Consider the following 21,012-nt stretch of genomic DNA (forward strand, 5'->3'; position numbering starts at 1 on the left):
TGCACAAAACGACGTCTGAATGTAAGGGCACCCAAACCCACCTCATGTAGGCAGGGCCTGCTCAGCCAAAGCAACATTGGCGCTAGTGTGACCAGAAGTCTACAAATACCACCACAAGAGGGCGCCAGATTGTAAAACAAATGGCCTCAAAGATGGCACTTTTCTTCTACTGAAGGTGAAAGCATGATTCCGACCGCTAAGGCATATGTTAATCAGAATTTTATAAGTACAGAGCCACCATTAAATCGCCCAAACAAACTATCTTTCCAGACAGAAATATCTAAAGCTGCCCCCTCCTGCAGAACGGCCTAACTCCACCCCTGGATGAGCCTGCGTTGGCTTAAACTCAGCGAGGACAAGACGGAAATTCTAATCACTGGATTCGATATGTCCTTGTGACAACCTACATTCTGGCCATCTATCTTTGGCCCATTCCCACGTCCCACCAGGGGGCTTAAAACGTTAGGGTACAAAGATAATAGGATCTAGGCTGGACTTCTGCAACAATCTATATTTAAACATAAATCCTCTCTGATTCTCTGCTTAGCGTCGTTAGGAGCTCCTTGCTTTAGTCCGACTTCTGTTGTTCGTAAATCTCTACACTGGCTTCCTATTCTGCAGCGCGTTATTTTCAAAACGGTGTCATCTATGCTACGTCACCTGCAGAGACACCACCCTAAAAACAACTCTTCGTTCACCTAACCTGATGCGTCTTCACACCCCAGATATTGCCATTTATCAGTCTGTGTCCTTATTCTTTGCAAGAAGCTTCCCAAAGACCTTAAACTTATGTCAGACCACGCTGCTTTTAGAAAAGCTCTTAAAACCCTGCTGTGTCGTTATTGGTGGCTTCTGCTTTTCTTGGCAAACACAAGGAGATGATGGACGGAGCGCTGAAACTTTTCAGACACTCACCCCCAGTCACAGATCTAGGATGAATCCATCATTGTTCTTTAACTCACTTCACCACCCCAATTCAGACACAGCCATATGCAAATCAGTCTTGGCCCTGTGCAGTCCAGCCCAACTGCCAAGCCAGGTCTTCCCTGGACGGGAAACAAGCATCCTGGGACCGGTGTCTTGACCATGTCATTATTGCCAGAGGCACGAGACCTTCTGATGAGAGCAATCCTTCGCAAACTAAATTCATCATAAAAAAAAACCTGAGATATTTAACAAATGCTCATCAGCGAGATGAAGGAGACTCACTTCCAGTAAGTAAGAGCACGCACTGCCACTAAACATAACGTGTATTTGTAACATAACGTGTATTTGTAAAGCGCACATTAATTCGTGGGCATCTTGGAGCTGAATAACATGTTTATTGTTACCCAACTCAATGGCACTCATTTTATTGACCGTAGAAAAATGAAAGGTAGGGCTTTAAGTGGGAAGGGTCTCACTGGTGCTGAGCACCGGCAGTTTTTTAAAGGGGGCCCCCCGAAACGGGTCTCTATTGGGCTCTGTTTTATGCCCTGACATGGACTGCAGTGACAGCAGGCACATCGATGTGTGTATGCTCACACTGCTCACTTCTCACTAGTGGAGAAGTTACCATTTTTTTCACTCATATATACCCTCCTGACAAACAAAATGCCCCAAAGATTTCAGTGGGGTTGCCCACTTTTCAAACCTTTATCATCCGCCTAAAATGCTCATTCTCCATTCACTTTTATGGGTTTACTCTCTATATAACATTGACTTCACCGGAAACTCTGGCAAGGTACTTGCCACCCTTGGTGCCACCTCATACTCTTCATTTCATTAGCCCTGAAAAGAATGCAGGGTTGAATGATGATATGATATGTAGTACTGTAGCTCAGTGTTTCCCAAACTGTGGTCCGTGACACATTCCTAGGGGGTCGGCAAGTAATAGTTTTAAAAGCACTTCAAAGTTCCTTGAATAATCTGTAGTTTTTGGGCAACTATAAAAGTGTCAAGATAACATCCAGTGATTAATGTACCTGCTGGAGAGAGATGCCTGTTTTGTTCAGTAGCAGGTTTGACTCATCTAAGGTAGCGCAGAGGGTTAATAGCCTGCTGCAAAGAATGTGTACCATGCATTAAACAAAAACCCAGTAGTTTAAGTACATAACTCAGTGGGTTACTGCTTTTGTCACAGAGATTCTTTTGTTATTGTGCAGTTTATGAGTTACAATCATAATCTAGCACCTTAAGCTATGACCTGCCATCAAACAGCTGCATGCACACTGCATGGTACACGTTAGTACGCTATCTTTTTTTCCCAGTCTTTCATAATCCTCATATTGCCAAAAAGGTTTGTTTGGGTAGAATTAAACTGTTATAATTAAAGTCAAAGCTAACTGCTATGTTACATTCTGTATCAAGATTTTGTGCTTCTCCAGACCAAGCGCTCTTAAAAAATGCTCACCAGTATGGATGACGTGAAACCTACACCTTAAAGTCCCCTTAGCCTTATATAATATAACATTTTCAATACACCGATTTACACACATACGATTCATTGTCTGTATGTGTGTGATGTAAAGTGCTCTGACACCCTACACTTGTATGAGAGATGCTATAAAACAAATGAAATACATGTGACAGAGGGGCTATTGAGAGAAGAGAGGCACTGTTGGAGAGTGATAGTGAAGGATTCATAAAAGAGCCCTAAAAGATTGTTGTACTTGTGCATAGTAAGTTCGTCATTTACTATGCTTTAAAAGCAAATTAAATTCAATACATAATGACAAATGTGTTGCAGAATGCACCATTTTTTCCCAAATTTCCTTGGTGGGTGAGCCCTCCAAAGTTTGCTTCTGTGGCCAGATTCACTCCCTGCACTTAGTACTGGGACTGGTCTGACAACATTTGCCAGGGCTGCTTTGGTTTTCAGTCTGGCCCTGGCAGGAGCCTCATACCGCGAAATAGAAACAAATATTGAAAAGTTAGTTGCCGAGATGCAGCACTAACCATCCCATTAAAAGATTTCAATTTTGCTAATTCTTTCTATATAAAATATTTAAAATCTTTAGTGATTCGAGTATTTGTTTGGTGTGCACAAGTGTGTGTTTACTTTTTTCAAACTACTGTTTTAATGTTTGAAATTTAAATCGTACATATTGTTTGGGGGTCCTTGGCTTCCAATAGTGACTCAATAGGGGTCCTTAGGAGTCAAAAGTTTGGGAACCACTGCTGTAGCTCATCAAACGGGGAATGCCGGTGAGCTGACTAGCCCATAAGAGGTGGTGCCTTGTGAGTGACCAGGACCTGGTCTTGAGGAAACTCTCCTGAATAGAAAGTAGACGTACAGCTTCGGAGGTTGGGGAGAGATAGAATATAGAATTGCCCTTCTAAGGAAAGGACTGTGCTGTAGTAGGTCAGGTTGGGCTGGCTTTGTGAAGGGTATTAGACAACCTGATCTCATTCCCTTTAAAAAACCATGGTAATTAGGGTGGAAGGAAGTCTTTAATTTTTAGAAATAGGATGTTAGTGTCGTTGTAAATGCATACAAATTGATATTTTTTCAGTCTGGTTGGTGGAGAGAGAGGAATGGGCAACCACCTTTTAATACCACTCAGTAATGTGTTCTTTTTAAAAGAGTAAACCCCCACGAACCATTCCTGCCACTGCCCCCTCGGCCCTTCTAGTTGTCTGTATTTATGGTCTGGCTTGACAGCGGAGCTGTCGTCAGACTAATATGTATCACTAAATAGGGTCTTTGGTTCAGCCCATATGTTGGGAGGCCTGAGTACATGTTTTGACTGGACAAAAGTCGTGTGCTTCCACAAAAAAGTACTAGCCCTCCACACAGCTGTGATCATTTTGTTTATATATTCCGCTGGCTGAGTTTCAACTTACAGGTACACACAAGACATAGTAATGCTGTAAAAGTGTCTTAGATACCTAGATAATTTATGATGTTTGTGTTTCTCTGGCAGCAGCACAGTTTGGAGGAAAGAAGCGATTAACCAACATGGTTTGTAGGTCTGGATTGACAGTGCAACTGTCATTTGTCCTCTTAACCTACACCAATATAATTTATAGTTCTTTGTTTCCACACAAATATATATTCATTCCAATCCTTTTTACTTCTGATGTTTCACATTACCATATTACATTCCTTTAAAGCCAGAGCTATTGGCACTGCCAATGCTTGTTTTAGATTTTGTGTTGCGATTTTTGTTTCAATTGTTTCTTAATAAGAACAGATCAGTTAATATATAGTTTTGCTGCTACAATTTTGTACTTTCATGGCATTGCAAATAACAGATCACAGGTACTCATTTTATAAACATTGAAAAGATAAAGGGTCCGGCTAGGATTTGGACCTGTAATTTACAATTGAAAGCCAAAAAAGTGAGTTTTCACTTTTTGGGGTAACTTGCCGATTGATTTTGGCATTGGTAGGTGACTGGAGCACAATGGAAAGATTAACTGTTATATGTGAAGGAAGTGGATTATGGGAGTTAGCAGATACTAGTGGAGAATTGGTGACGTCTGTCACACCCCAAGGATGGGGTTTGTTCTTTGGAATGAAAGGTTACAGGATGTACCAGAAATAAAGGTACATGCTGATCAAGTGTGAGGAAACATTGATGTTTTGTCCCTTTTAGAAGATTTGTTATGCAACTTGATGGAGGAGCTGATTTCCTTAGTAAGTGTAGGGTAGACCGCAGCTCCCTAGGCAGCTAGAAAGCCTATAGTTTGAGTGGGAGTATTTAAGGGGAAATACGTTTTCACTACAAAAGTTAGGACACACATTTTGGGAAGGATTAGGAGATGAACAACTGATTCTAAGCACTTTTTGAAACTTAAGAAAGAGCTGTGTGTGATCAGGCAGTAGGATCAGATGCAGAAGATTGGTGGCAATGGCGATCCTATCACTGGCAGGTGGATTGTCTAAAATGAAGTATCACATTTTGGTAGACCGGGTGAGGAATGATTGGATAAGGGATTTTAATCACAAAGACGGAGTTAAGGGATGCAAAAAAAGGGACTGTCCAAATGTGCAGTGGGATAAGGGTCAAGTTCTATGATAAAATTTAACATGATGAGGTGGATACATTTGGGGACACTGATGTTTAACCCCTTCTGTGCCCATGACGAGCTGGACTCGTCATGGGCCGCGGTTGCGCTGTGCCCATGACGAGTCCAGCTCGTCATAAACCCCGCCCGCTAATGCAACGGCCGGGACAGGGCGGGGAAAGGGCGTGGCACACAAGGGGTTAATGAAAGTATTGTTGTGGGTCAGCTGCCTGGTAGTTGGATAAGAAGCACAGACATACCCATTCAGAACAAATGTGCACTCCAGGCTGTTAACCTGCATTCATTTATTTCTCTTAGTATTACTAAAGATAAGGCATTTACAGAGGTTTCTTGAACATCTGCAAATTATTGAAAATGAAAACAATTGGCATGGGTGCGGCAGGTTCTCATCTCATACAACACCTTATCATGTGTTCAGGTTCACCTTTTTTACCTTGTAAACAAGCATTTTAATTTAAGGGGTGGCTCGATGTATGTGAGCTATAGAGGCCCCTCTAACGCATTTGATAAGGCGCTGAGCTTTAAATTATGGACTAAGCTCAGGTATATGTTAATTTAATCAATTCGGTTGTGTGTGATACAGTGTCTTACAGTACAATTATTCATGTTTGGCTCAAAACCTAAGATGTGAACAGAGGACGGCTAAATATAAGGGTGGCTATTGGGAACCCTGCTACTTAGCATATTCACAACTGATGCCTTTGACAAACTTTATGAGCATCGAGTCTTCCCCCTGAAGGTTTATTGATTTAAAACACAGCCACTCATACACAAGCAAGACTGTTTTTCTGTCCTAAACCTAAAACGGTTGTATTCACTACTGAAACCTTTTCATTATTGTTGTGATAATTAAGTCCCATTGATACACAACATTAAAATAAAATAATCTTTTTGGTAGCTCAATGAAGCTCTTTAGGGGGAGACGGGGAAACAGTTTTGGGCCAAGTGAAACACTACATTTATGTTGGGGATGTCATTTCTTTAAACTTGAAGTGGTTGCCTGTATGTTCATGGCTTGGAACACAGAACTATTGTGTCTGACCACTACCCAAAACAAGTGGGGGTAATTCCTTATAGACAGTCAAATGTGCTTGTGAAGATAAGCAGTTCCATTCGACATTTAAGGATCACAGAACAAGGGGGGAGGTGGTGTGAGAACCTGATTCCTACATTTTAGGGAAACCTCTGAAGATCTTCTTTTGGTTCAATAATAGGCATTCTTATTTCCCTTAAAAGGTCGAATCATTGAACAAATAAAATGTTTGCGAATATAGCAAGAAATGTAACCATGTACTAGAAACCGTCTCTGATTCAATTGAAGTGACATCCAAAGAACAATAGACCTGCAAGTGTTCTTATCCAGTTTATCAATTTTAAACCATGTTCGAGTTGCACCTAGGAAATATTGGTTAGATGCTTAGGAGTTTCCCAGTGACGTGTCTCTATTATAGTTCTATAGGGTGTTATATGCCAAAAATATAATCAGTAGTTTGGAAGATGATTTAAATTGACTTCATAGTCTCCTTTCTATGTTTCATTATTGCAGGCTAATGAATGGACCAAAAATTCTGAATACTTTGGGAGATTTGCCTGGGTTCCAAAATAGGGCCATCTACTTCAAGACATATTATGGCCAAATAAAAACTCCCTTTTGGTAAGACATTTTCCAAGGTATTAAATGAGAGATGCAATTTTGCGTCTGTGAAAAAAGGTCCTATAAGATACTTTGATGGATAACCCAATGTTTCACAGAGAATTATAATTTATTTTGAATTGTTTGTATTTTTATTACCAAGGAGAATAAGAGTTTCTGTCTTAAGGTGGTTGGAGTTTTAAAAGAAGACTGACATCAAAATATTCGCTCCGGCAAAAAAGGAGGCTTGCACCATTAGAGTGAATTTTATGATGGACTTCTATGGTGTAACTGGGAGAAAATGAAAAAAAAGTTAAAACATTTACAAGTGCTCTGTTGATATTGTGCCTTGAATTTGAAAAACATGTTAGACGATTGCATGTATTTTCTTTTAAGTTAAGGGCCTCTACTAAATGTTTTACAAATAAAAATAGATTTAAATGGAAATCAAAAAGAAGTTGCAAGATGATCTGATAAGAAAGCACTCAACTCTTTTACCTGTCTTTTTGATTCTCATGACATTGATGCTTGCCACTCCTGTTGTTTAAACCACTTTCTCCCGTTTGGTTGGGTGGGACATACACAATGTTGTGATTCTCTTGGCAAATTACATTTTTTAATAAAAGTATATATATTCAACAACTTTTATTGGTTGACATTTCATTTAGTATGTTATGACTTTCTTAATGAAATATACTGACATGGAGAACTTTTGTACCAAACCTTATCCCCTACATGTACGCTTTCTCAGGGGGCAAACAACCATTATAACACAGTCGTTACAACGCACTACCTTTACAACGCAGTTATTTACAACACAACATCTTTTACATTGCATGCCATTACAACGCATGTCACTACAACGCATGCCACTACAACGCATGCCATTACAACGCATTATAAGGTAAGTAATGGGAAATAGTCATTTTTGCCCCTACACTATCCAACACTTACCCTACTGTTACACTCACTGGAGTAGGAATAGTATTTTTTACCCCTACACTATCCAACATTACCCTGCTGTTGCACTCATTGGAGTGGGAATAGTAATTTTTACCCCTACACTATCCAACACTTACCCTACTGTTGCACTCACTGGAGTGGGAATAGTAATTTTTACACCTACACTATCCAACACTTACACTACTGTTGCCCTAAAAGTATTATGCGTTGTAATGGTATGCATTGTAATGGAATGTGCTGTAAGTGTAGTTTATAAAAATGCGTTGTGATGGCATGCGTTGTAAGATCATCCATTGTAATGGATGTTGCGATGTAAAAACTGCGTTGTAAAGGCATGCGTTGTAAACGTTTGCGTTGTAACGTGTCCTATTCTTCTCAGGGCACATCCTCCTGCCTTCAAATTTGATCACATTTTGCAATCATATGGTCCTTGGTGTACTGTGAGATCTTTAATAAAGAGAAAAGTTTCATGCTGGCAAAGCAGAACCAGAGCTAGCCTGACTGCAGCAGGGACTAGGTTTGTGTTACGGACTTACTTATCCACACACTATTTTAGTGGAGACCTTGGGGAAGCAAATGCGTCATGAGTCGAGTAGTTTGGATTGCGTACAATGTTCTTTGGGAATCCTACAGAGGCTGGCGAAATACTCAAAAAAGAAGTAAGATGATTTAAAGGAGAGTTTCGGTCTTGTAGCCTTGGCTGGGTTTGAGCAGAGGTTATGGGTGTTGTAACACTGGTTAGTTTTTGGTCATTGATGGAGGGTGTGTGAATTGGAACATTCATTCATTTTTGGTACTTGAAACTAGGTGTGGGTGTTGGAGCAAATGGTGATTTTTTAATGTGAAGGACAGTAGTGTGTTAAAGCCATGCTTCAATTTCGGAATTTGGAGGATAGTCAAAGAGTTTGAGATGCAGAATGAATTTTGGCGTTTGAATGATGGTATGGATTTTTAGCTCTAAGGCGCTTTTTGGTTTTTCTTTGGTATTTGGAGGATGGTCTGGCTCCTGGAACTTAACAAGGATTTAATTTTTGTTTAAAACTGTTATTACAGGGGGGGCGTGGCTAGCAGCCGAGCGAGATGGCCGCAGCCTAGTTGGGCTCCGGGGAAGAGATCGACTCCCCGCTCATCCGTCATTTATCCGCGCACTGATCCGATCCCACAGGTCCAGAAACGGAGGTGGACGCGCGGCGGCGCTCCCGGATCCGACTCCCGAGTCCATCCGACGTCTGGGGCGGAAGCGGCGAGATACGACACTTTGCGGCCTGGTGCGGCGTGCGCGACCGGGGCCTCGAGTGACGGAGTGACCCCGGGCGCGGCGTGACCGGACCGGCCGGACCCCGGGGCGAAGACGGAGGCTGGGCGCCTGCATGCAACTAACGACGGCGGCGCTCCTGTGAGAGAGGAGTAATCGGGTCTGCTGACTTCGATCGGCCCGCAACGACGAACCTGCCAGGGGCGCCGGGGCTGGGACGTGAGCTCCGCTACTTTTCCGGAGGGCCTCACTGAGGGCTGCTATCGGATACCGAGGGGGCTCGTGGGGACCGGTGGGACGCACCGAGGACTGTGACCCTGCCCTGGGCCCCCCCCCACTGAGGCGTGCAGCCGGACACCCCCTGGGGGAAGACCTGAACCGAGGCGCGCTCCCTGGGCTGCCTGAGGAGGTCGGGCTCGGCCTGACGAACCCTGGGGTATCGACCCCCCACTGAGCTGCGGGGGGGTCCCCTGAGAGGCATCTTCTATCCGCGCCATGAGTGGGAAAGGAACCAAGGGGCACCATCAAGGCAAGCTCGATAAATTCGCCTATGCCAAGGACCCTGCGGTGCCCGACCGCAGCGGCCGCGAGGAGAAGATGGCGGCGACCACCGACGCACCGAAGGTGACACTGGAGGACATTATGGCGGCCTTAACACAGGTGCAATCAACGGTGGGAACGATCTCTACGGATGTGTCCCTGCTCCGTGCGGACTTCCAGAAAATGTCAGCCAGGGTTGCGGAGGTGGAGCAGGTGACGGAGACTCTGGTAAAGGACTCAAAAGGCCTGCTGCAGAGAGTGTCGCAGTTGGAGTCGGAGAACAAACGTATGGCGGCCCGGTTGGATGACCAGGAAGGGCGTTCTCGACGCAATAATGTGCGCATTATTGGGATTCCCGAAAGTGAGGGGCACCCGGCCATGGATCTCTATGTGGAAGAACTGATCAAATCCAGGTTGCAACCCCGGGGCCTCTCAGCGTTTTTCTCGGTGGAGCGAGCACATAGGGTACCGGGAGGGCGTCCGAAGGTGGGAGCGCCTCCGAGGCCCGTCCTGGCCCGCCTGTTTAATTTCCGGGACAGAGACGCCATTCTGCAGGCGGCGCGGGTGGCACCACCTATCAAACTACAGAACTCCACGGTGTCCTTCTTCCCTGACTATACGGCTGCGGTGGCGGCGCAGCGGCGGAGTTTCGTGGAAGTCAAGAAGAAACTGAGGGCCAGAGAACTTCCATATGCAATGCTCTTCCCAGCCCGTCTTCGGGTGGCGGCGGAGGGCAAGACTCTCTTCTTTGACACGCCAGAGGAGGCTCATGACTGGTTGGAGGGGTGGCGCCAGGCTGGTGGTGCACGGCGCTCCGGCCGGGGGACGAGGCGTCCCGGGAGTGCGGACGATCCTAATGTACAAGATCGGCGCCTTGCAGAGGTCGAGGAGGAGCCCACCGGTTGATGTAATGGCCTATATCGTTCCCGAAGGGTGGTTCGGGGCTTTCCTCCGGGGATCGCTACTGCTGTGTGGTCCACACATTAGCTGCTTTGGGACATGAACGCTTGGACCTTGGGATAGGGGACGTCCTGGTCTCCCTCGGACTCCACGCTCCCTAAAGCGCAAGTACTGTTGGGGGTTCGTGGGATTGAGCACTCTGCTGAGTTGGGGTGGCGGGCAGTTCTGAGTCCGTATGGCAGGGAGGCAGGGAGGGGGGCGGGGGGACGGGGTAGATTCTTTAGTTTTGTTCTTTTGTTCTGGTTATATAGGACACGGCCTTCAGACTTACACCATGCACATGCTCAACACACGACCCGGGTTGCCTTTTGCATTATCCGACTCCTGCTTTGTCGCTTCACTCACCCACCGTGAATCTGAACTCGTTTAGTGAGGTAGCCCCTGACACTGACAGGACCCCGGTGCAGCCCCTCTCATTGCTTACCTGGAATGTTCGGGGTTTAGGAGATAAAATCAAACGAGGCCTGGTCCTGCATAGTATTAAACGATGTGCCCCGGCACTGGTCTTACTTCAGGAAACCCATCTCACAGGCACTGCTACTAAGGCACTGGACCGCTGGGGGTTTAAGATGGTGGTGCACTCTGAGTTCACCTCTGGGTCCCGGGGGGTTGGCATCCTGCTGCGCAAACAATCCCGCTTAATCGTGCTTGGTACACATACGGATGGGGCCGGGCGTTTCGCTGCTGCCCACATACAATGGGAAGGGCATCTCTACAACGTAGTGTCGGTCTATATCCCTCCCGGGTTACATGCCGCGGCGCTCCCGGCGCTTAGCGAATTTCTCCTCACCCTACCAAAGGGGGAGGTATTACTTGGGGGTGACTTTAATGCAATGATGAATGACCATGTTGACCGGACTCCGCCTCGAACGCGCGGCAGTGGCGCAACGCGACTTGCGAGCTTCACGGGGGCGTTAGGGTTCACGGATCTTTGGCGTTGGTACCACCCGGAGACGCGCTCGTACACGTTCCACTCCGGGGTCCATGACACTCTCACCCGTATTGATCACTTTCTGGGCTCCCCCGGTTGCCTTCACAACATTGCCAGTATTGACATTAGACCCAGGGGCATCTCGGATCACTCCCCGATCCTCTTGCAATACAATAGTCCTCATCTAACGTGCCGCCGCGTATACCCGATACGTCCCAGCTACCTGCGACTCCCGAAGATTGGTAAAACCATCGCACGGGCGTCTAAACTCTTCTTTAACGAAAACGCCGCATCGGTCGCCTCCCCTACGACTCTTTGGGAGGCGTACAAGACGGTGCTGCGGGGCCAGGCAATGGCTGCCATCACAGGTTATAAGCGAATGCAGACAGCGGAGCTACAGTCGCTAGAGCTTGCGCTCCGGACTGCGGAGGCCCGCCAGGCCGAAACCCCCTCTCGCGAAGCTTCACATGACCTGCGCTTGGCTCAGGTGCAGCATAGGGAGCACCTTACAGACCGTGTTAGACAAAGACTTGAGGCCTCGCGGCACACGGTCTATGACGTGGGCGATAAAACCGGCAGACTATTAGCGTGGTTGGACAGGCGCGACAGCGGAGCCCGATGGATCGCGCAGCTAGTCACGGCCGAGGGGTCGAAAACGTCAGACCCGCGCGACATAGTGCACGCCCTAGCGGGGCATTTTCGCGACATCTATTCCTCCACTTCCTCCATGTCGATGGAGGTGGCACTGACGTATATCAAGGATTTACGGATGCCCACGCTCTCCCCTGAGGCTAGCGAGTCCCTGGAGGCCGACCTCACGGTTGAGGAGCTTCAGGGGGCCATAGCCGCGTTGCAGCCCGGTAAAGCACTGGGTCCCAACGGTGTCCCGGTTGAGCTATATCAACGACTGCCTGAGCTGTTGGCCCCACACTTACTGAATATGTACAACCACAGCCTGGAGGTGGGGGAGCTCCCCGTAGATCAACGAACGGCCACCATCGTGGTGATACCGAAGCCGGGTAAGCCGGCGGACCAATGTGCCTCCTACCGCCCCATATCGCTGCTCAATGCGGAGGCCAAGCCCCTGGCGAAACTGCTGGCCCTTCGACTCACGCCTCATTTGACTGACATAGTGCACCCGGACCAGGCGGGCTTCATGCCAGGGAGAAGTACCTCACACAATCTAAGACGCTTACACGGTGTGCTGGCCCGAGTGGACCGGTTGCAAGAACCGGCTGTCATTCTATCTCTTGATGCCCGCATGGCGTTTGATATGGTGGAGTGGCCCTTTCTCTTCGCGGTACTATCACATCTGGGGTTTGGACCGAAATTTTGTGCCTGGATCCGACTCCTCTACACCAAGCCGCTGGCCCATGTCGTGGCCAACGGGCATATGTCGGAGGATTTCCCTCTGGGGCGGGGTACGCGCCAGGGATGCCCGCTCTCGCCGCTGCTTTTCGCCCTCGTGCTCGAACCTCTCGCGACTTGGATACGGTGGGAGCCTATGATACGGGGCCTCCGCTGGTCGCCGAGCTGGGAAGACCGTGTCTCCCTCTACGCGGATGACATACTGCTCTACCTAGCTTCCCCCAGGCGTTCTATCCTAACGTTGCTTAACATCTGCGAGGTGTTTGGCCGGGCATCCGGCTACACGATAAACTGGTCGAAGTCGGTCCTCCTGGTGCTGCGGGGCCCCCCCCCTCGACTGCCGGAGGGCTGCCGGATACAGGTGGCGGAGGGGTCGTTTAAATACCTAGGGGTGCACATTACACGGGAGCATCAGGAATTTTACAGGCTCAACTTGGGCCCTCAATTGGACCGCCTCAGGCAAGATGTGCAGCACTGGGGAACGTTGCCCTTGACCCTGGTGGGGAGAGCGGCGCTATTTAAAATGATGGCCCTGCCGCGATTTCTTTATGTGCTGGAAAATACTCCATACCCGGTGCCACCGACCTACTTCCGCGCGGTGGCGGCGCAGGTCTCCAGCCTCCTCTGGGGCAACAGACCGGCACGCATTGCCCAAGCAAAACTAGTCTGTGGGTGGTACGACGGGGGCATTGCGCTCCCTGATATCCAGCTCTATTACTGGGCGGCGCAACTTAAGGTGATCAACCAGTGGCTCCATGCGCCTCAGTCGGATCCCGCGTTTAAAGCAGATAGGGATATACTGGGTGAAAGGGGTCTGCTGACTCCACTATATGATGCACGGTTGGCCCCGAAGCTGATCGGCCCCCTGCGACAGACTGTGTCTCTCTGGCATGCGGCGCAGGCCAGGCTGGGTTGGCGGGGAGTCCTGACGAAGCTAACGCCTCTCTGGGATACAAAACGACTGGGGCGCCTGAGGGACAGCAAGGGCTTTGATGCTTGGGATGCCATCGGGATCTCGGTGGTAGGCGACGTGGTGCAGAAAGGGGAGGTGGTCCAATTCACTCGCCTACAGCAGCAATATGAGCTAGCTCCCTCGGAATGGTTCCGCTATCTACAGATGAAACATGCCCTGACGACGCAGTTAACCCCAGGTGTACAGATTCCGGAGGCCTCCCCACTGGAGGACAGGTTGTTGACCGAATACATGCCTAAGAGGGCTACGTCCTTTACGTACCGCAAATTGGTCAACAATTTGCCAGACTCTATGGGACTATTGAGGGAGAGGTGGGCTGGCGAGGTCGGCGAATTTGATGACCCAGACTGGCGGGAGGCGCTGGCCTCACCGCGTGAGGCGGGTATACCCTCGAGGCTGCGGCTGGTGCAACTTCGTATTTTGCATCGCTCATATTACACCAGGAGCTTGCTACATAAACTGGGTAGAGCGCCGCACCCCTTCTGCCTGCGGGGTTGCGGGGAGGAGGGTACCTTCTATCACCTGATCTGGGACTGTCCCGTTCTCCAGTTATTCTGGAGGCGAGTGCTGCGGACGATGTCACAGGTGTGCGGGGTGTCATTGCTGCCAGAGCCCAGGCGTTGTCTCTTGAATGTGTGGGAGCCCACAGATCTCAATCGTCAGGCGCAGGGCTGGGTGACGCTTGGGAACATGACGGCCAAACGGAACATAGCCCAAAAATGGGGAGCGGTGGAGACGCCGTTGCTATCAACATGGAAGGGCGAGATGGATAGGGCTATGTTTGCCGAGCGCTCCGTTTTTGTCAGGCGGGGTTGTCCTCGTAAGTGGGCCAGAGTGTGGGGAGCATGGAACAAGTATAGAGGTAACATATGTGATCCACCACCTCTTTCTGATGAGGAATCCTCTGATTCGGATGGCTAGGAAGGCCATGGGGGTGGAGGGGAGGGTGGGTGGTGCGGGTGGTTGTCAGATATCCAACATGAGCCTAACTGAACTAATTTGGACTGTGCACGGTGATTTTCCAACGTACTATATATACGGTCTGATTCTATATCTGTTGTTTGTCTTTGTTGTAAAAACAATAAAAACGTTTTTTTAAAAAAACTGTTATTACAAAGTAATCTTGTTCTTGGGTTTCACTTATTTCACATAATTTCTCTTTATCTTGCTCCTGCATTGTTTGCGTATATTTCACTTGCAGGAGACTTGTTTCAAGAAGTAAATGACTACGGGCAGAGCAAAGAATCATGTTGAAATCTCTTGCTGTTGTCCACAAAGCCATCTGCTCCTCGTCCCCGCCATTCCCCACCTCCAAATTCAGTTGTAACTTCCGGTCGTGAACATTGGGATCTTCACTCAACCATCTTTTTGTCTTGACTACTGGGAAGGTCAGTTGTTGCTGCTGCTAATTGCCTTCATTTAGCTCCCTGCTCCCAACCTTCACTTACAATCTTCAGAAAACAACTGAAGACACCAGTTGGCAGTGAAAACGAATCTCAGAAGGAGAAGTCCAGCGCTCTGAACCTTAGGCACCCATGCGCTCTACAAATAGCCCTACAATTACACAATGTCTTACGGGAACTATGAAACTGGATTTGTTCCATGTCCACTTTAGCTGCACTAGCAGCATTTGCTGCTTTATTTTTGATCTTTATAGACAATATAGTGGGCTGCTATCTTGTGTGAGGTTTGAACATAAGGATGTAAATCCGCTTTAGCTGAGGGGCTGGATGCAAGCACGTAAGCTCATATTTCGAACAGCAAAAAAATGATTCTCTTAATGTAATGTGTTATGTTTCAGTCAACATCTTTGTCCATTGGTGAGGATTTAGATGTGATTGTTTGCCCTGGGGTCCTCTGCACAACCCTTGGATAGGGACCATGTGCGCGGTCCTCTTAGTACTGGAAGGAGCATGGCTACTCTGCTTTACATAATGAGACGTATAGATGGGACTTTTGTTCCTCCTATATTCCTGCCAGAAGCATATTGCAGTAGTCAACTACAATTGCCCCAAGAATATGTTTCTATGCTCACAAATAGGACTGTGCTTAGGGATGCCCAAAGGTGATTTATAATTATTTGTTTTATTTCTAGTATTTATAATGCACAGATCTAGCCACAGGGGCAGCAGAGTGCTTTACAGAGAACATAATAAAGTTACGATAGTTTGAACAACAGAATAGTAACAACAGTAGTACAATATAATTGTATTGACAAGATCGGAGATGGTAGGAGGATGAGAACGGAGGAGAGGATTGTCTTGTAGATGAGAATGAAGAGGTACGTCTTAAGGTTTTTTTGAAGGAGAGGAGGGTACGATTTAGTGATGTTTTCATGGATCTAGAGCCTAAGACTGGGGGCTACTTAAGAGAAGACCCATTTTTGCGGTCTTGCTCATCTCTGTTTATGGATCCTCATAAAGAAGTCTTGGTTTGCCTCTTGTCAATCTTTCTCCTCCGGTGAGGTGTAGTTTCTCTAGGGGGTAAAACGGAAGTCCACATTGTGGAGCCTTGTGTTTTATGGAGCTTAATGTGAAGTTGATGCATGCTTGTGTTGGTGTTGGAAGGCGGACCCCGAGGAGTCGGCGAGACCACCAAGGGGGGCCCTCACACTGCACGAAGTAGCCAAGCGCTGCTGAGAAGTCTCCTGAGAGATCCTTCTCCTATCACGTACTAGCACAGTAACACCACCACACAGGACTCAAGGAGGTTGTCTTTACGACAAGCAATTCTTTATCAGCAATAAAAGGTTACGAGTTCAATATTTACACGAAGGGATCGAGGGATCCACCAAAAGTCTCAATGTCTCTTTGGAAGGTTAGGGGTAGCGGGACAGTCTTTGGCAGGAATGCGGTACGAGGGTACCTGGGGCCCAGTTCCTATCCTCAAGCTGGAGGACCTCCGGATCTCGGAGGGGTCGAGCCGCGACGGCGTCAGCAGGGCTCTGGCGTACAGTTCGTGGAGAGCCGCGATTCAATCAGCAGGGCTCTCAAGATGGTTTCTGCTCAGCTCGAGCCGCGACGTCGTCAGCAGGGCTCCGAGGAAGGATTCAGCGAGGTTGGGCCGCGACAGCGTCAGCAGGGCTCCGATGTTCCAGGTGGTTCAGATTGTTCACAAGAAGGAGCCGCGACGCAGTCAGCAGGGCTCGTGATGGTTCCGACAAGAGTTCTTCTCCGTAGGGTCAGCCGCGATTCAATCAGCAGGGCTCTCGACTCCGGGATACAACTGCCGATCTGTGGTGGGGTCGCCCCAGATATAGGTCTGGAGCCCTTTGATGTCCGGACCTATGCGCCCGGGGGGGCGGAGTGGCCGGGTGGAGGTGGCCAGACGCCCAGCAGGAGAGGCGCCAGGCCCAAGGGAGTTGCAGGGCGATCACACCTCGAGAGGGGAGGACAGTTGGGGGTCCCATCGATACTGTCCTCCGCCGGGGGCGATGAATGGTTCCTGCGGCACCCCTGGCCAGTTCGTGGTGCCTCGATGTCGGGGCTTCGCTGGGGTCGAGGCCGGGTTGAGCGGGGTCACGCTGGCTGGTGCACAGTGTGACGTGGATGCCAACAAGATGGCGGAGCCACGAGGAGTATGCGACCGCGTGCAGCTCAGGGTGAAGGGCCTTGGTGCAGTTCAGACGGGTGGCCCGTGAAGGCCGGGGCGGGGAACGGGCACAATCCATGGGGTTACGGACCACGCCACGAGGCCGGGTCCAACAGGCGTCCCCCCCAGCCGAAGGCATGGAGAGTCACCCATCTCCTTGGGGATTCTCCTCGTCAAGGCGGAAGAAGCGGGACAGGCCGTCGGCGTTGGCGTGGTCATTGCCGGGCCGGTGTTCGACGTGAAAGTCCATCCCTTGTAGCGAGATGGACCACCGCAGCAGCTTGGGGTTCTCGCCCCGCATTTGCATTAACCACCGCAAAGGCCGGTGGTCGGTCTGGACCCGGAAGTGGGTACCAAAGAGGTAGGGCCGGAGCTTCTTGAGGGCCCACACTACAGCGAAGGCCTCACGCTCAATGGTGCTCCAGCGTTGCTCTCGGGGCAGTAGTCGTCGGCTGATGAAGGCCACTGGTCGGTCGAGCCCCTTTTCGTCGGCTTGGGATAGGACGGCCCCGATCCCATACTCGGAGGCGTCCGTCTGTACCACGAACTCCTTCTGGTAGTCCGGGGCTTGCAGCACCGGAGCAGTACACATGGCGGTCTTTAAGGTGTCGAAGGCTGTTTGGCAGCGGGGTGTCCAGTGCACCTTCTTGGGCTGCTTTTTGGACGTTAACTCTGTGAGGGGGCCAAAAATGCTCCCATAGTCCCGGATAAACCGCCGGTAGTATCCGGTGAGGCCCAGGAAGGCCCGGACAGCGGTCTGGGTAGTGGGGGGTTCCCAGGTCTGGATGGCATCTATCTTCGCTTGGAGGGGGGCCACCTGCCCGCTCCCCACTTGATGGCCCAGGTAGGTCACGGATCCGTGGCCGACTTGGCATTTGCTGGCCTTGATTGTGAGCCCGGCCCGCTGGAGGGCGGCCAGGACGGCTTTCAGGTGAAGGAGGTGCTCTGCCCAGTGGTTGCTGTACACGGCAATGTCATCTAGGTAGGCCGCGCTGAAGGCCTCAAGCCCGGCCAAAACCTTGTTCACCAGTCTTTGGAAGGTGGCCGGGGCGTTCTTCATTCCGAAGGGCATCACCCGTAAGTGGTAATGCCCATCCGGGGTCGAAAAGGCGGATCTTTCTTGGGCGCCGGGGGTGAGCTGGATTTGCCAGTACCCGGCAGTGAGGTCCAGCGTGCTCAAGTAGCGAGCGGCCCCTAGGCGGTCGATGAATTCGTCGGCCCGGGGTATCGGGTGGGCGTCTGTCTTGGTTACTGCATTCAGGGCTCGGTAGTCCACGCAGAATCGCAACTCTGGGGGGTGGCCGGGAGCTGCGGCCTTGGGCACCAGGACGACAGGGCTGGCCCACGGGCTGTCGGAGGGTTCGATGACCCCCAGGGCCAGCATCTTCGTTACTTCGGCCTGGATGCAGGCCCGCACTCGGTCAGGCACCCGGTAGGCTCTGTGTCGCACGGGGGGGCTCTCCCCGGTGTCGACGTCGTGGACGCACCAGTGGGTCACCCCCGGGGTGAGGGAGAAGAGGGCTGCGTAGTCCCGCAGCAGTCGCTGGCAGTCGTTGCGCTGTTCTGGAGTCAGGGAAGGGGCGAGTTGGACCCCTTCGATCGATCCATCATGAATGTTGGACTGCAAGAGGTCGGGCAGGGGTTCGGAGTCGTCCTCGCCCCCCTCGTCGGTCGCCAGCAGCAGGCTCAGTTCGGTCCGGGCAAAGTGGGGTTTTAGCCTGTTCGCATGTAAGACCCGGAGGGGGTTCCGGGGGGACTCCAGGTCGACCAGGTAGGTGACGGGACTTTTCTTCTCCACTACCTTGAAGGGCCCGGTCCACTTGTCCTGGAGGGCGCCGGGTTCGACCGGGGCCATGACCCATACTTTCTGTCCGGTCTCGAATTCTATGGTAGAGGAGTTCCGATCGTACCACCGCTTCATGTCCTCCTGGCTGGCCTCGAGGTTGGCTTCGGCCATGGCTCGGAACTGGCGGGTCTGGTTCCGGAGAGTCAGGAGGTATCGGTAGACGTCAGGAGGGGCGCCTTGGGGCTTCATCTCCCAACCCTCCTTGACCAGGCTGAGCGGTCCGCGGACCGGGTGTCCATACAATAGCTCGAACGGGCTGAACCCCAGGGACTTCTGCGGGACCTCCCGATAGGCAAACAGGAGGCACGGCAGCAGAACATCCCATCTCCGCCTGAGGGGCTCTTCCAGGCCCTGGATCATCCGCCCTAAGTGGGATGGGTATTCCCAGACGTGGGACCCGTGCTCACTACGCCACTGGAGTCAAGCTATCCTGGCTGATGACAGCTGATAGCCAGAAACCGGTCCTAGGATGCTTGATTCCGGTCCAGGGAAGACATGGCTTGGCAGTTCGGGCTGGACTGTTCCCATGAGGCACAGGGTCAAGACTGATTTGCATATGGCCATGTCTAAACTGGGGTGGTGTAGGGGGCAAAAGAACGATGGATTTAACCCAGATCTCTTGACTGGGGGAGAATGTCTGCATTGTCAGCATTCCGTCCATCAATTGTTTGTTGTAACGCTTTTCGCCCTAAGTGGGATGGGTATTCCCAGACGTGGGACCCGTGCTCACTACGCCACTGGAGTCAAGCTATCCTGGCTGATGACAGCTGATAGCCAGAAACCGGTCCTAGGATGCTTGATTCCGGTCCAGGGAAGACATGGCTTGGCAGTTCGGGCTGGACTGTTCCCATGAGGCACAGGGTCAAGACTGATTTGCATATGGCCATGTCTAAACTGGGGTGGTGTAGTGGGCAAAAGAACGATGGATTTAACCCAGATCTCTTGACTGGGGGAGAATGTCTGCATTGTCAGCATTCCGTCCATCAATTGTTTGTTGTAACGCTTTTCGCCCTAAGTGGGATGGGTATTCCCAGACGTGGGACCCGTGCTCACTACGCCACTGGAGTCAAGCTATCCTGGCTGATGACAGCTGATAGCCAGAAACCGGTCCTAGGATGCTTGATTCCGGTCCAGGGAAGACATGGCTTGGCAGTTCGGGCTGGACTGTTCCCATGAGGCACAGGGTCAAGACTGATTTGCATATGGCCATGTCTAAACTGGGGTGGTGTAGTGGGCAAAAGAACGATGGATTTAACCCAGATCTCTTGACTGGGGGAGAATGTCTGCATTGTCAGCATTCCGTCCATCAATTGTTTGTTGTAACGCTTTTCGCCCTAAGTGGGATGGGTATTCCCAGACGTGGGACCCGTGCTCACTACGCCACTGGAGTCAAGCTATCCTGGCTGATGACAGCTGATAGCCAGAAACCGGTCCTAGGATGCTTGATTCCGGTCCAGGGAAGACATGGCTTGGCAGTTCGGGCTGGACTGTTCCCATGAGGCACAGGGTCAAGACTGATTTGCATATGGCCATGTCTAAACTGGGGTGGTGTAGTGGGCAAAAGAACGATGGATTTAACCCAGATCTCTTGACTGGGGGAGAATGTCTGCATTGTCAGCATTCCGTCCATCAATTGTTTGTTGTAACGGTTGAACCGCTCAACCAGTCCGTTCCCCTGAGGGTGATAGGGGGTCGTGAACTTGTATGTGACCCCGCACTGCTGCCACAGGGACCGCATGTACCTGGAGATAAAGTTCGTGCCGCGGTCGCTCACCACTTCGCGGGGAAATCCCACTCGGGAGAAGATCCCCATCAAGGCCCGGCCTACCACAGGGGCCGTTATAGTTCTTAGCGGGACCGCCTCCAGGTACCTGGTGGCGTGGTCCACGAGGACCAGGATGAAGCGGTGGCCCAGGGCGGTTTGGGGGTCCAGGGGCCC

The 21,012-nt window shown here is 50.3% G+C and overlaps 1 protein-coding gene and 1 long non-coding RNA gene across 2 annotated transcripts in view; one reads left to right on the top strand and one right to left on the bottom strand.

Moving 5' to 3' along the window:
- The window catches only part of LOC146812590 (uncharacterized), a 102,381-nt gene extending 95,093 nt beyond the window's left edge, over window positions 1–7,288 (top strand). Inside the window, exon 2 of the long non-coding RNA XR_014966877.1 lies at window positions 6,560–7,288. This is a non-coding gene — a long non-coding RNA (uncharacterized LOC146812590). The remainder of the gene's footprint in view (window positions 1–6,559) is intronic.
- The window catches only part of RGS19 (regulator of G protein signaling 19), a 348,792-nt gene that overhangs the window by 83,177 nt on the left and 244,603 nt on the right, over window positions 1–21,012 (bottom strand). The window lies entirely within an intron of this gene.

The sequence above is a fragment of the Triturus cristatus genome, chromosome 7 (genome assembly GCF_964204655.1).
Source record: "Triturus cristatus chromosome 7, aTriCri1.1, whole genome shotgun sequence".
Classification (NCBI taxonomy): domain Eukaryota; kingdom Metazoa; phylum Chordata; class Amphibia; order Caudata; family Salamandridae; genus Triturus; species Triturus cristatus.